Below are 12,490 nucleotides of genomic sequence, written 5' to 3'. Positions count from 1 at the left end.
CAAAAGGAGACCTTTGTCAGATATCTACCAGCAGGACAGGTAGGCATGGTAAATGATTGGTGAGCCGGGAATGGGTCCATTGGAGGACTGTGGCCTATCTGAGGACACTTGTTCCATTTTTATTTAAAGCTGCCATAGATGAGTAGGCAGCAGCTCTGTCTCCAAGACACTGAATGGTGGTTTCACCATTTGCAAATAGGCTCTGATCTGTAATAACCTCTCTTTTCAGTGCTGCTTGAATACTGCCTCCCATTTGGATGCTAGTGTGGTCCAGGATGGTGTGATTTGAATGAATACCTGTACCTTTTCTTACCCAAAATGCCCTGCAGCAACCAAACTTTGGCTAAATCACAAATTGTCCTGTATTTCTGTGGAGGAAAATTCCAGAATCTGTGAGGACAGCATTTCATTTGTTATGACCATATATTAGATGAAGATTAAATATTTCAAAAAAGTCAATAAATATAAAAATCTGAACCATAATAAATAGATCTGAGACTACAATATATAAAAATCTGAAAATGTTAGTCAATATTGTGTAAAGATATCCAAAGACATCAATTATAATTTGAGCTCCCGGTTTTATGGTATTTATTTTTTTGACATTTCTGTCTGTATTTATCCATATTTATTTTTTGCTAATGTTATCTGTATGTATCCATGTTTATTTAGGATTTTGTGAATAAATGAAGTTAAAACTAGTATTTCTCCACATATAGGTAACCAATAAATGGGCATTCATGCTTGAACTCCTGATAGGTTTCCGTGATAGGAACACCCACAGATGACAAATTAATGCACCTATAAGAAAATATGAACATTTTAGTATCAAGGTTGTGCACATCTACTGCTGTTTTAGCCGCTGTACTAAAATTCAATTATTTTTTCAACCACTCACCTGTCAATCAGCACAGCTATTGGCCTGGCAGTCATGAATCTCTCTAAAAAAAAAATGCCAATTTCCGTTTTTATCCACATGTAAAAATAAATTCAGACAGGAAAATAAATGGCTTTCTCTCTGTATTTCTCTGTAAAAATCAGTCAAAATGGAAATCAGGGAGCTTTAATTATAATACAAATGCTTTCAACCACAGATGTCCTATTATGTCTCCCAATATATTTGGTACACAGAGATTAATCTTCAGCGGGTTGACCCTTGTACGGTTATCTAGATATGACAATTTTTTTTTAAAAGAGTCTGTTATAGCAGTCCTTTTTGACATGGCAGGTTATATTGAATCATTTTAGATTCACACTACTGCTAGATAGTGTATTTGCAGCCCTCTACAGCAGGCTTGTTAACCTAGCAAACTATTTGGATCCTGCAAACAAAAAAAGATATCTAGAATGAATACATTGTTTCACCAGGCTATATTTCACAACAAGACAGTGCCCCTAAACAGGCTTTGGACTGGAGCAATGACAGTCAAATCTAAGCCATACCTAACTTGAGATAACTCTGTCCCACCCAATGGACTAATCAAAACTTTGTGTTATATTGGAATTTGGTGATTTCCTGATTGAACATTGCTTCTGAATGGCTGGTGGGTTAGGCTGTGAAAAACACTTATTTATCTGGAATAGGAAAGGTCAGAAAAGTTGATGACTTAAGAATAGCATGACTTAGTCTTCTGCATAGTTGTCCAATCTTTTCACAAAGCAATTACTTGTTTGACATACCATAGGAGAAAGGTGAGAAGAAAGTTGAGCTAATGCTGTTTGATTTTTATGGCCTCTCAGTTGTGCCTGCAGGCTAATATTGGTACCACCTTTCACATCAGCTCCACAAACACACCACAGGGGTCCATCACATCCCCTCTATTATTTAACATCTATCTAATCCCCTTACCAAACCTGAAATAAATAATTCTACCTCATCTGTTATAACTATGCAGAAGACACCCAATTCATTTACAAAATGGATGGGCTGGCAGACCTCTACAATTTAAAACTAGATGGCTGCCTTCAGGCCATAAACACTTGGATGATAAATAACCAACTAAATCTCAATATCATAAATTCAGAGATTGCGACCTGCAAATAATGGCAAAGTACCCACCTACGACAATATGGTCTAAGAAAATAAGGCCCCTCCAACAACATCAAGAGAAGTTAGAAACTTAGAAGTAACCATGGGTTCAGATTTATCCTTGATAATGCATAACAATGTCACATAGAGTGCCTTCTACACAATGAAAACTCCATGTGGCATCTTTCCATACACTGCATGCCAGCATAAACTGCAAGCCATCCTCACACTCATAATCTTCAAGCCTAACAATGACAAAAGTCTACACCTTGGCGTGCTTGCATTCATCATACACAAAATACAACTCATCCTTCACCCGTGGAATTAATCCACGTTTGAGGCACTCTGCATTGTCCACAGAGGCTCCAAAGGAAAAGGACTGCAATACCTACAACTTAAATTCAAGCAATAAAAAACAAAGCAGAACACTGTAATCCAGGCTTGCACTACTTATCACCTTACCGTCTTAACATAAGAAATCCATTGGGGGCACTGCTTTCTCGGTACAAGCTACCAAAGTCTGGAGCTGACTACCAGACAGTATTCGAACCATCCAGGGGCATATAAACTTCAGAATATAGGTGAAACATAGCTATTTCTAAGACAACTACACCACCTAACGTCCCAACAACAAAACTTGGAAAGACAGTTGCACTCTCAGACTTAATATTCATCTTATAATCCACAAATTGGACACAACTGAACCAGCGACTACTTTCGATAGGCAGTTAAGTTAAGTTAAGGAGGGTTAACCTATGGTTCTCCGGTGTACTGTATAGGTATGTAATTTCATACACAACTTTTCTGGCCCACACTAATACTAATACCAAATCACTCAGTGGTCGCCAGCCAACTGTAACTTACACTTTTTACATACACATAAGGCAAATTTGCTACAAAGGTTGTCTGTTACCAGTATTGTGCAGCCAATAAACCAGCCACCACAAAATAAGCAGGTATAGAATAACTGAAGAAGAGATCTGGACTGTCAAACACTGCTGGCCAGTTGGAGGACTTTGATCTAGAACACCACTGCAGGTCCCAAATATCTATTCACTATACTCGCTTCTTTACATCTCACAATGGCACTCATATATGGATTTATAGTAACAATGTCCATCCCAGCAGATCTCTCTACATCTTTCTACCTCCATCCATGCCAGCTCAGGCCCACAACTACACAGAAAATGTCGGATTGGACAACCCAGTGCTGTAACCATCTAAGTAGACTATAATTATCAGAAATACAATAAAGTCACCTGCAGGGCTGTTAAAAGATGTTCGCATACTGAAAAAAGAATGCTGAGTACCCGTGTCTCTCATACTTCATCATCTACCACCACTCTGGCATGTGCTGCATCCCAATACATGACAACCACACTTCACTGGTCATCACACATGACATGGAAACACTTCCCACATTGTATCACGAACAAAGAAAACACCCTTCCAACCACACACCGTATATAGCGTAGCATGCTGTCCAAATGGGTAAGCACTTCAGTGCCTCACTTAGGAGCAGTAAGCGCTATACAAATACTGCAATACTAGACAAAGCAATGCAATATTTATCATTTGTGTGTCACAAAGATTTGTTTTGATCCAATTGAAATCTTTTTTACCATCACACTTCAGAATAACAAAACAAAGTGCTTCATTCACACTTTCATAACTGTTTATATATTTTGAAACATCTGCACACTTCTTTTATAGGTATTTACTTTATATTGTGTGTTATTAAAAATTTCTTTTTGCACTTTCTGTACTCCCACATGATTATCAGATATCTCACTTTGCAGAATTCTCTCACTTTTCAGTGAGAGAAAGAAAATAAACAGCATTTCTATGTTATAAGAATATGCATCATTTTGTCACAGACTTGGCCTGATATTTGGCATCTCTCTTTGGACACAAATATGACAAGACAAAAACAAAACAAAGGGGTGTTTTTATTGCTCATTCACCTTCTGAACTCCAGCATGGTTATTTTAGGGGTGCTGCAGCACTCCTACCACTGCACGTCTACTTCAAGTGCTTATGGTTATTTTCCTGATTATATTGTGTGCATTGAAATGTAAATTCCTGGGTCATTTGGGGGAACCAAAGATTAATATGGGCTTGCTGACTCTCAAATGCCCCCTGTGGCTATGGCCCAGGATGGGGATGGATGGGGTGATATACAAATGAGCAGGAAGGGTGACAAGGGTAATAGCAAGAGAAAGGAAGAAGTGGGAGGTATTTAAAAAAAAAAAGCAAAGCACTGACCATGAAGGGAAACAATGTAAAAGATAGGGGGTGGGAATGTGAGGGGGAGCAACACACTGGGTAGAGAGCAGAAAAAAACACATCCTCAAACATGGTGCAATGAAAGCAAAATTTACCAAGCATTTACAATGCAACGGTCTCGGCATTGTTAAAGTTAGAGCTATTGGCATTGCTCATGACAGTATTTTTGTTTATGTTTTTGTTTTTAAAACATTTAAAGAAACGGCATTGTTATTTACAATGTCAAGAGCTTAATCACTCTCAAATTAGTATGGACACTCCCTTGAACGAAGAATGTGCAGAAAGAGCCCATTTTGGAACTGCCCAAGACCAGAATGTGTATTTGTCCGAAGACATATGGTTTGGATTTGGTAGCAAACATCTGAACCTATTTATATTTTACATGATTCCCTGAAATCTGAGGCACACTTCAGAGCGCAAAATTCAGTTATTTTGAAAAAAGATTGGTATAACAGAATCTAGACACTCAGATGAGCACGTCATATGGTTAATGATGTCTTCTGAAAAAATCGAAATTGCAATTTTTGAAAGAACAAAGCAATTCTCAGCAACATCCTAACCACCCACCAGAATATTTATGCTAAGTTTTTACAGAGCATCAGCCTTCAAATAATAAGCACATCTGCTCACTCCCTGCAAAGACAGCAGATCACTAGCAATAAGAGGGTTCAGCATTTTTCTTAATTGTACAAAAGCTTGGAAAGCAGCCTTTACCCTCCGAAATTCAAATTTACTTCTGGTTTTACTGTATTCTTCTCGTCCAAACAGAAAGAGGGTAAACACCCTTCAAATGCTTGGTGTGCGAATTCCTAGTGTGTTACTGCAGTGGCTTAAAGTACACATTGGAAAGGCGCTGCTTCGTGGAGAGGGCATCTAACTAGCCACACATTTATTTGACGGCACTTCCATGAACGATCTGAAAGCACCAACGTTATGACAGAACACTACAACCCAGCACGGGATAAACGCAGAGTGAAAGCGCCGATACCTACTTTCGTAAGAGAAGAATGATGATCCTATGTTCTAATATAATTATGCAACGACGGATAGAATACCGCGCAGCACCCCCACTCGGCGCTGAGGCTAGGATGCGCTATAGTACACCGAGAGCAAGAGCTTTTATCTAAGCACCTTCTTCCTGCGTGTCTGATGCTCTCTGCCTCCTCATCCAAGCACAGCTACTCATTAGCAGCCTTTCGCCTCAAACATCATGGGACTTCCATGGCACCGACCGGACTGGAACCAAATGACCACCGCCTTTCTCCGAGGTGAAGCAGAAATGCCTCGGAGAAAGGCAGCGGCGGTTTCGGATTCAGGGGCGTGTTTTTCTTTTTCTCTCCTCTTGCCATTGGCTGGAGGAGAGAAAAACACGCCCAGCGAAAAGTAGCGAAAAAAAACGCCCCCGAATCTGAAAAGGACGGGGCCTGTTTTGCGAGACGAACCTCTTCTCCAATGGCTGGCCAGCATTTAAGAGGCCAGCCAATGGAGAAGAGGAGAGAAGAGGGGCGGATTCAAGCCCCTCTTCTCCAAGTCATTAAATCTCGGAGCGAGACTGCGCAAGCGCAGCCTTCAAGCCGAGACCTAAAAAAGAGTCCCTTCAACTAAACAGTGGCAGGATACAATGCATTTGATCAGAATGATTTGAAACCAAAATGCTCCTGGTCAGGACAAACACAAGAATAATGACAAAAGCCACCAAAACAGAAGCCGAGAAGTGACAAAGGGCCTTATTAAGACTATGGCGGTCCATGGGACTGCTATAGTTGTGGCGGCGGTCTGACCACCGCCACAATGCAGGAACACCTGCAGTAATATAGGTGGATCAAGGATCCTGCGGTGGTCAGGCAGAAGTTCAATGCCAAAATAGGCTGGCAGTGCTGCAGCTGCACCGCAGAGCATATTTTTAGTTGCCTCACAACCACTCTTTTCATGGCAGTCGCACTGCCATGAAAAAAGTGATGGTGAGGCAAAATGGGGGCCCCACAGGACCCCCTTGAGCCTCTGTGCATGGGGGTGCAAGCACGGGGCAACTGTTGTGCCACCCTGTAGTTATGCACCCCCAGTTCCTGCATGGGAAGGAATTCACAACATGGTGCATTCTTTTCTGGGCAGGAACGTGCACTGGCGGTCCCATGGCGGTGCTATTTAAGGCTCATAATTAGCCTTTAAATCGCACCACAGCAGGACCACGACACAACCCGCCTGCCAGACCCCAAATTGCTTGTATTCTGGCAGGTGGGCAGCTGTGAGTTTCGGTGGTCTTGGAGTGGAGCAGTGGCATGCCGTCGGCCGCGGGACTGCCGACACCTATAATAAGGCCCATAGACAAGAACCTCATCCAATCATGAGCAAGGAGCTGACCTAAACCCCATTCTATATATGTTGATTGCAACATGTCTGGTCAACAGACAGTTAAAGCTGTCTGTAGTCGCGAACTAATAAGGGTGTGAGAGAGGGTGTGATGTCTACTAATTTTGAGGCTGCGCGATTCCTTGCCAACTTGATGCAGACAGAACAGAGGTTGCCTTTTATATATTTGTGTCAACACATTTAACATTAATTAATTTTTTTATTTGATTTTTATGCCTGGCCTAGAGAAAACTTTAGCTATCACAAAGGTCTTAGGTGACTAGTTCTGGGCCAACCCCCTTCAACTATTTGTCTGTTCATCTGTTATCCATATTTTGCTTCCACCAATTAAAGCATACAGCATGGGGCAATGGGTCAGCCCACTTCAGCCATTGTCTCTCTGGCACTGTGAGTGATGACATTTTTCCTGATGACATGTAAACATCTGCCTAAAAACAAGTCCACTATTATGCTAGACCTGGTGTGCAAATACTCCAATGCTTTTTACTTTACATTATTTTTTCTTTATTTTTCAAATCTTCTTGATGAGTTTTAACTTTAACCCTGATTATACTTCAGATGGAGTGGAATTACACTGTGGATTTCTGCTTCACCTGTTTCAGAGTAGGCCGCTGCTCCCATACCCAGTATTCCCTGGTGTGTAAACACCAAACCTGGCCAAGGTTTGCTAAGTACTTGCTTTGCCCTTGCATCACACCAATCGACACAAGGCAGTATAAGCCCTTAAATCCGATTTACTAAGCCACGCAAAGCCACCTTGCCTGGATTCGTAAATCTAGAATAACGCAAGGCAGCGCAAATCACTGCCATGCGTTACTCTGCATTGCAAAGCCGTTCCATGGGTGAAGTGAGGGTGTTCCCACAAATCTACCTATTGATTTTGGTGCACTCCAGATTTATTAGAATAGTAAACAAGGGAGTGCGTCAAAATGGTACACCTTCACAACAGAGGCGTAACAAGTTGAAATATGTTAATCTTTCCTCGTTATTTCCTATTTCTATATGTGCTGCATTCTGCAGCACATATGAAAAGGGGAAAATGCCTCTGGATAATTTATGTGCAGGTAGGTGCTTCTTCCTGCACAAAAACAATCCTGCCAGTATTGTAGGCAAACTTTCACCATGGTGAAATGGTGCCTGCATTGGTGCTAGGCAGCACTTAGTGTGCCTACGCAGAGAGAGAGCAAGAATCAGTGGCGTAATGAAACTTGATGAGGCTTCCCTGCAAAGTATATGGAGCGGGCCCCTATGCTCCTGACCCAGTCAGGAGTTCTCACGCCAAGGGCCCGCCGTTCATTTACCATGCCAGAGGGGGGCCCCTGGAGCTCACCCCCGCATTGCAGGGGCTACTGTTACGCCACTAGCAGGAATGCGTCATATGTCAGTAGATATGACGCATTCCTGCTTTCTCCCTGTCAGACAGCTCAGCACAACAAGCTGTCTTGCTGCGTTGAGTTGCGTGACTTTTTAGTAAATCTGGGCCCAGATATTTTCAATGGGTATTCTGTGAGGTGAAATCCCATGAGTTTTTGCTGCAGCCGCTAAGCATGATTCCCTGTGCTTTTTTGATAGCTAACAGAGCATGTCTTTTTCTTCCCTCTCCTATTTCCCACAACCCTCCCCACCTCACCCTGAGGCAGAAGCATGCAAAAACATTCACCACCACCATACATATAAATTCACCACCTTCGCAGGTAGTGAATGTATATGGTAAACCCCACAGAATTGGAAATTCTGTGTGGTTTTTTGGCCTGTAATTCTAGTCCCACATGGAACTTCCCCATTCCATGCCATTCCATGTGGCTTACCTTGTACTTGCATTGTACTGCTGCTTGTTTGCTAATTGATACCTGTAAATGAGCATTTACATTAACCACCCCACCATTATTGTGCAACTCGGAATTAAGGTCGACGTCTTTAGTTTAGAGTAGTCCTAGAAAAGTGCACCATTTTGTTCCACCAATAAGGATAACAATTCTCTCTGGTGTGTATTAAAACTAAAAAATTGTCTATATCCATTGTAAGTAACCAGCCTACTTGGAAGTACTCATAGGGCCTCATTCGTTAAGGTAAATTTACACGTTTGTATAACTTTATAATTGTTTGCTACTCACAATGATATTTTACAAGAGCATCATTACGACTGCTGAGTCTCAGCGAATAAAAAGATAGGACCATTCTGTCGTTTTATGTGCGCAGACACGCAGGCTTCGCAGTCGTAAAAATGCTTTCTAATTTTTATTTTAATGGCATATGCTACCAATAAAAAATAAAACAAGAACTATCGCATCAGCTCGCTTAGTTAATAGATGTGATTGATACGTTTCAGTGCTTTCATCAGCAGATGAGTTATTTCCCAGGCTGATTGTGCTGTTATTGTTTATGATTCTGCAAAGTTTTTTTTTTTTTACAAAAAAAGATTTGTATGCGTCATTTGCCTTCCTTGTGAAAAAGAGTTATAATTAGTGGGGAAATGGCATTTGAAAAAGAAGGAAAGGAAAACATCTCGTTTTCTTTTGCAAACCAGGAATGGTTGTGTGCGAACTTGATGTTTAGATTTCTATCTAGGTATGTGAACTCAAAGCAACTCAGAGTTCATGACATAAATACTCTTTGTTATTATTTCTATAAAGTTAATAAATAATATTATTATTTACATTGAATCTGAAATTAGTTTTGACTTCCAAACAGTAGTAGCAATGCAGTCTAGTATAGTGAAATCTCTATACATAGGGATTTTTGCCGTTTTTAAATAGGTCTTGGGTGAAACCAGAAATGTCTCCAGACAGTGAAACGATCTGCCTGTCTGCCAGCACCTGTCCTCCCAATGAATTATGAAAAATGAAATCCACAATCGTGTTGATATTCGCAGTCACTCAAGTTTTTGCTACCCATTGTTGGCTAGATTCCTCCGTAAGAAAACCATTGTGCCCTCTTTAGGGTAGTTTTGAAAACTATGATTTATTCCAAAGGTGCATCACACATAAAGATAGCTGGCATCAATATGGCACATGTGCTTACAAGGACCAGAACAAAGGCAACAGCACATGGTGGGAGAATTGAACCCTTCTCTTCATTGGCATAATAAAAGCTGCATAGTGTTTGGCAGTGGTGTTGTGCCCACATGCACAGAAGTATATCTGCACATATATGTTGAATATGAGTTGGTGCCCCATGTCCAGACCAGCAGTCCTAGCTGCACATGGCCACACTCAAAGAATCAGTGCGGCGTTGAATGAGTAAAGCGTTGGTTCATTAACCCTTTTGATGCGCATGACGGAGCGGTTCCGTCAAGCGCGTCGGTTGCCCTGTGCGCATGACGGAACCGCTCCGTCATGGCCCCGCCCGCGCACCGAACCTTCAGCACAGCGCGGAAATCCGCGCCACGCTGAAGGGGTTAATATACACTACACAAGATGATTAAGGCACAATTTCAGACCTCCTTCTTCAGGACTAGTCGAACTGAGGAATCGGTATAGATCTCTACAGTTTTGAAATTACAACAAGTCATCGAAGACTCTGACCAGGACATTGATGAAGACTGCTGTGTAGGTGTTGACTGATGGGTTTTAATATTTTGGATTTGTTTAGCTCCAAAAGTAGCAGCAAACACTGCAGATGTTATGTGGGAATATAGGTTATAGACACTTGTCAAAATTCAGCCCAATTGCATTGCATTTTTGTGACTTGATTAGCAAAGAAGTCAGGGTGGAGTTCATTTTTTGTGTTGTGTTGTTATTTCTTGGGGTTGCAGGTATTGTATAACGTTCAGTTGATTGATTTGTTGTGAAGTGTCTAGATTATTTGACCAGGGTCGTCACACTCATTCTGTGATAGTTCCTTATATTGGACAACTGAGCGACTGCCATGTGTTCAATTTTTCAGGCTACGAACCAAATCATTAAGATTTCCTAATTCTAGACTCAACCAGTTGATGTTCATTCTGATTAAAATGTAGGATCTCTTGGTTAAGAAATGCTCCAAGCATTTACAGAGTAAGGGCCAAATTTATCAACGTTTTTCACCGGCGCAAAGACATCAAAAGTGATGCAAGCTGGTGCAATGTGTTGCTTTGGTATGTATTTTTCAGAGCAAGCTGCAAAGTAGCCCTAAAGTAATGCAAAGCAGTGTTTTGTGCTATTTTGTGCTTCTTTGCATAAAGGGGCATGTCATGAGTGGTACATGGGCATTACCATGCAACCACCCACTGTTATTGACACAAAGGCTATGTAATCCCATTTGTAGACAGGGCTCTGCATCATAAAGATATGCCTTCTCGAGACAGGCACAAAGTTGAAGAAATGTTTTCTTTTCTCCATACTTTTCTAACTTTTTTTATGCGACACATGCATAGGAAAGATAGATATACAATACATCACGCACAAACCTTTGCACTATGGTGTGCATTGCTCTTGGCTGCAAGAAAGTGAGCCAGTGCAGGGGATTGCAGTAGCACCGCTATATCTTAGTATGCGCTGTTTTGCTCTCTCTATCTCTCACACAGCGCAGCTGCTTTGATGGTCGTGCTGCGTTTTGTGGAAATTCTTACTTTAGCCTTTATTGATGTAGTACAAGTTCTCGGGGTACTGGTTCAGATTCAGGTGCTGATCCAAAATTGACTGGTACTAGGGAATTAGTCTGCACTAAATTGTGCGATTTATGGAATGTGATCTGAAGATTGTCTTCAGGGACCTATTGAGGATTGGGATTCAGGGTTCGGCTTGCTGTATCAATATTTGTCAAGGGATCTTTTTTCCTGTGGTTGTGACCAGGCAATTGTGTGGTTTTATGTGGATGTGTTTGTGTGTGTTTGATTGAGAGAGAGAGAGAGAGAGAGAGAGAGAGAGAGAGAGAGAGAGAGAGAGAGAGAGAGAGAGAGAGAGAGAGAGAGAGAGAGAGTGCGTGAATAGGACACTTTGCCCCGCACACTTTTAATCCGCATGCCATTTCCCTTCAGTTTTTACACCACAAAATCTTTTACAACACAGGGCTTAACAACGCAATCCATTACAATGCATTTCCCATTACAACACAATTTTCTATTCTAAGTCCACCGTGGCGTTACTTTGGGGAATGCGCTGTAATAGTTTGCGGTGTAAAGCCCTGTGCTGTAAAAGAATTTGCGGTGGAAAGGATGTTTCCTGTGTGTGTGTGTGTGTGTGTCACAACCTGTTTCTTGAGGAGTCTTTTTTCATTGATATGTGTGAAGATGAACTCCAAATTAAGTTTGGTTTGGGAGAAGGGCCTTTTAACAGCTGGTCTAATTCTGAAGAAAATGAGCTGCATTTATGTAAGCCAGCTCCTTCTTTGTCTTCCAAAGTATAAGAATAAATTACTGCTGCCTTGGAGAAGTGTAATATATGCAAGAGGTCTGTTGTCTTTAGAGAATGCCCAGCTGATACAAACAAATGTGTAATCGCACTCCTGATCATTGGATGCAGCATACATTCTAATGAGGAGCCCTGTCTGACAGTTATTGGAATTCCACACCAGCCCTCCTCAAAGCAATGCCCCGAGACCGTTTGCAAACATGCAGGCGCATTGAAATGAAGGCATGGAGGCGGGGAAAGATGCTAAATCGCCTTTCCCCATGTATGAATCATTGTAGCAAGCTGTGCTTTCAGCCTACAACTTCCTCTTGGATTTTAATGTACCAACATTTTCTTTTTGTGCTAAAAGTGTGTCAAGAATTGCAGTTGTCATGCAAATGAGAAAAAAAGCGTATGCACTTTGTGAAACTGGAAAGTTTTCAATGGAACTTTATGAAGTTGGTAGAAAACATTTTTAACTTAGCCCATCCTCTTT

This window comes from Triturus cristatus, chromosome 8 (genome assembly GCF_964204655.1).
Source record: "Triturus cristatus chromosome 8, aTriCri1.1, whole genome shotgun sequence".
NCBI lineage: Eukaryota > Metazoa > Chordata > Amphibia > Caudata > Salamandridae > Triturus > Triturus cristatus.
Note: the sequence above shows the minus strand (reverse complement) of the source record.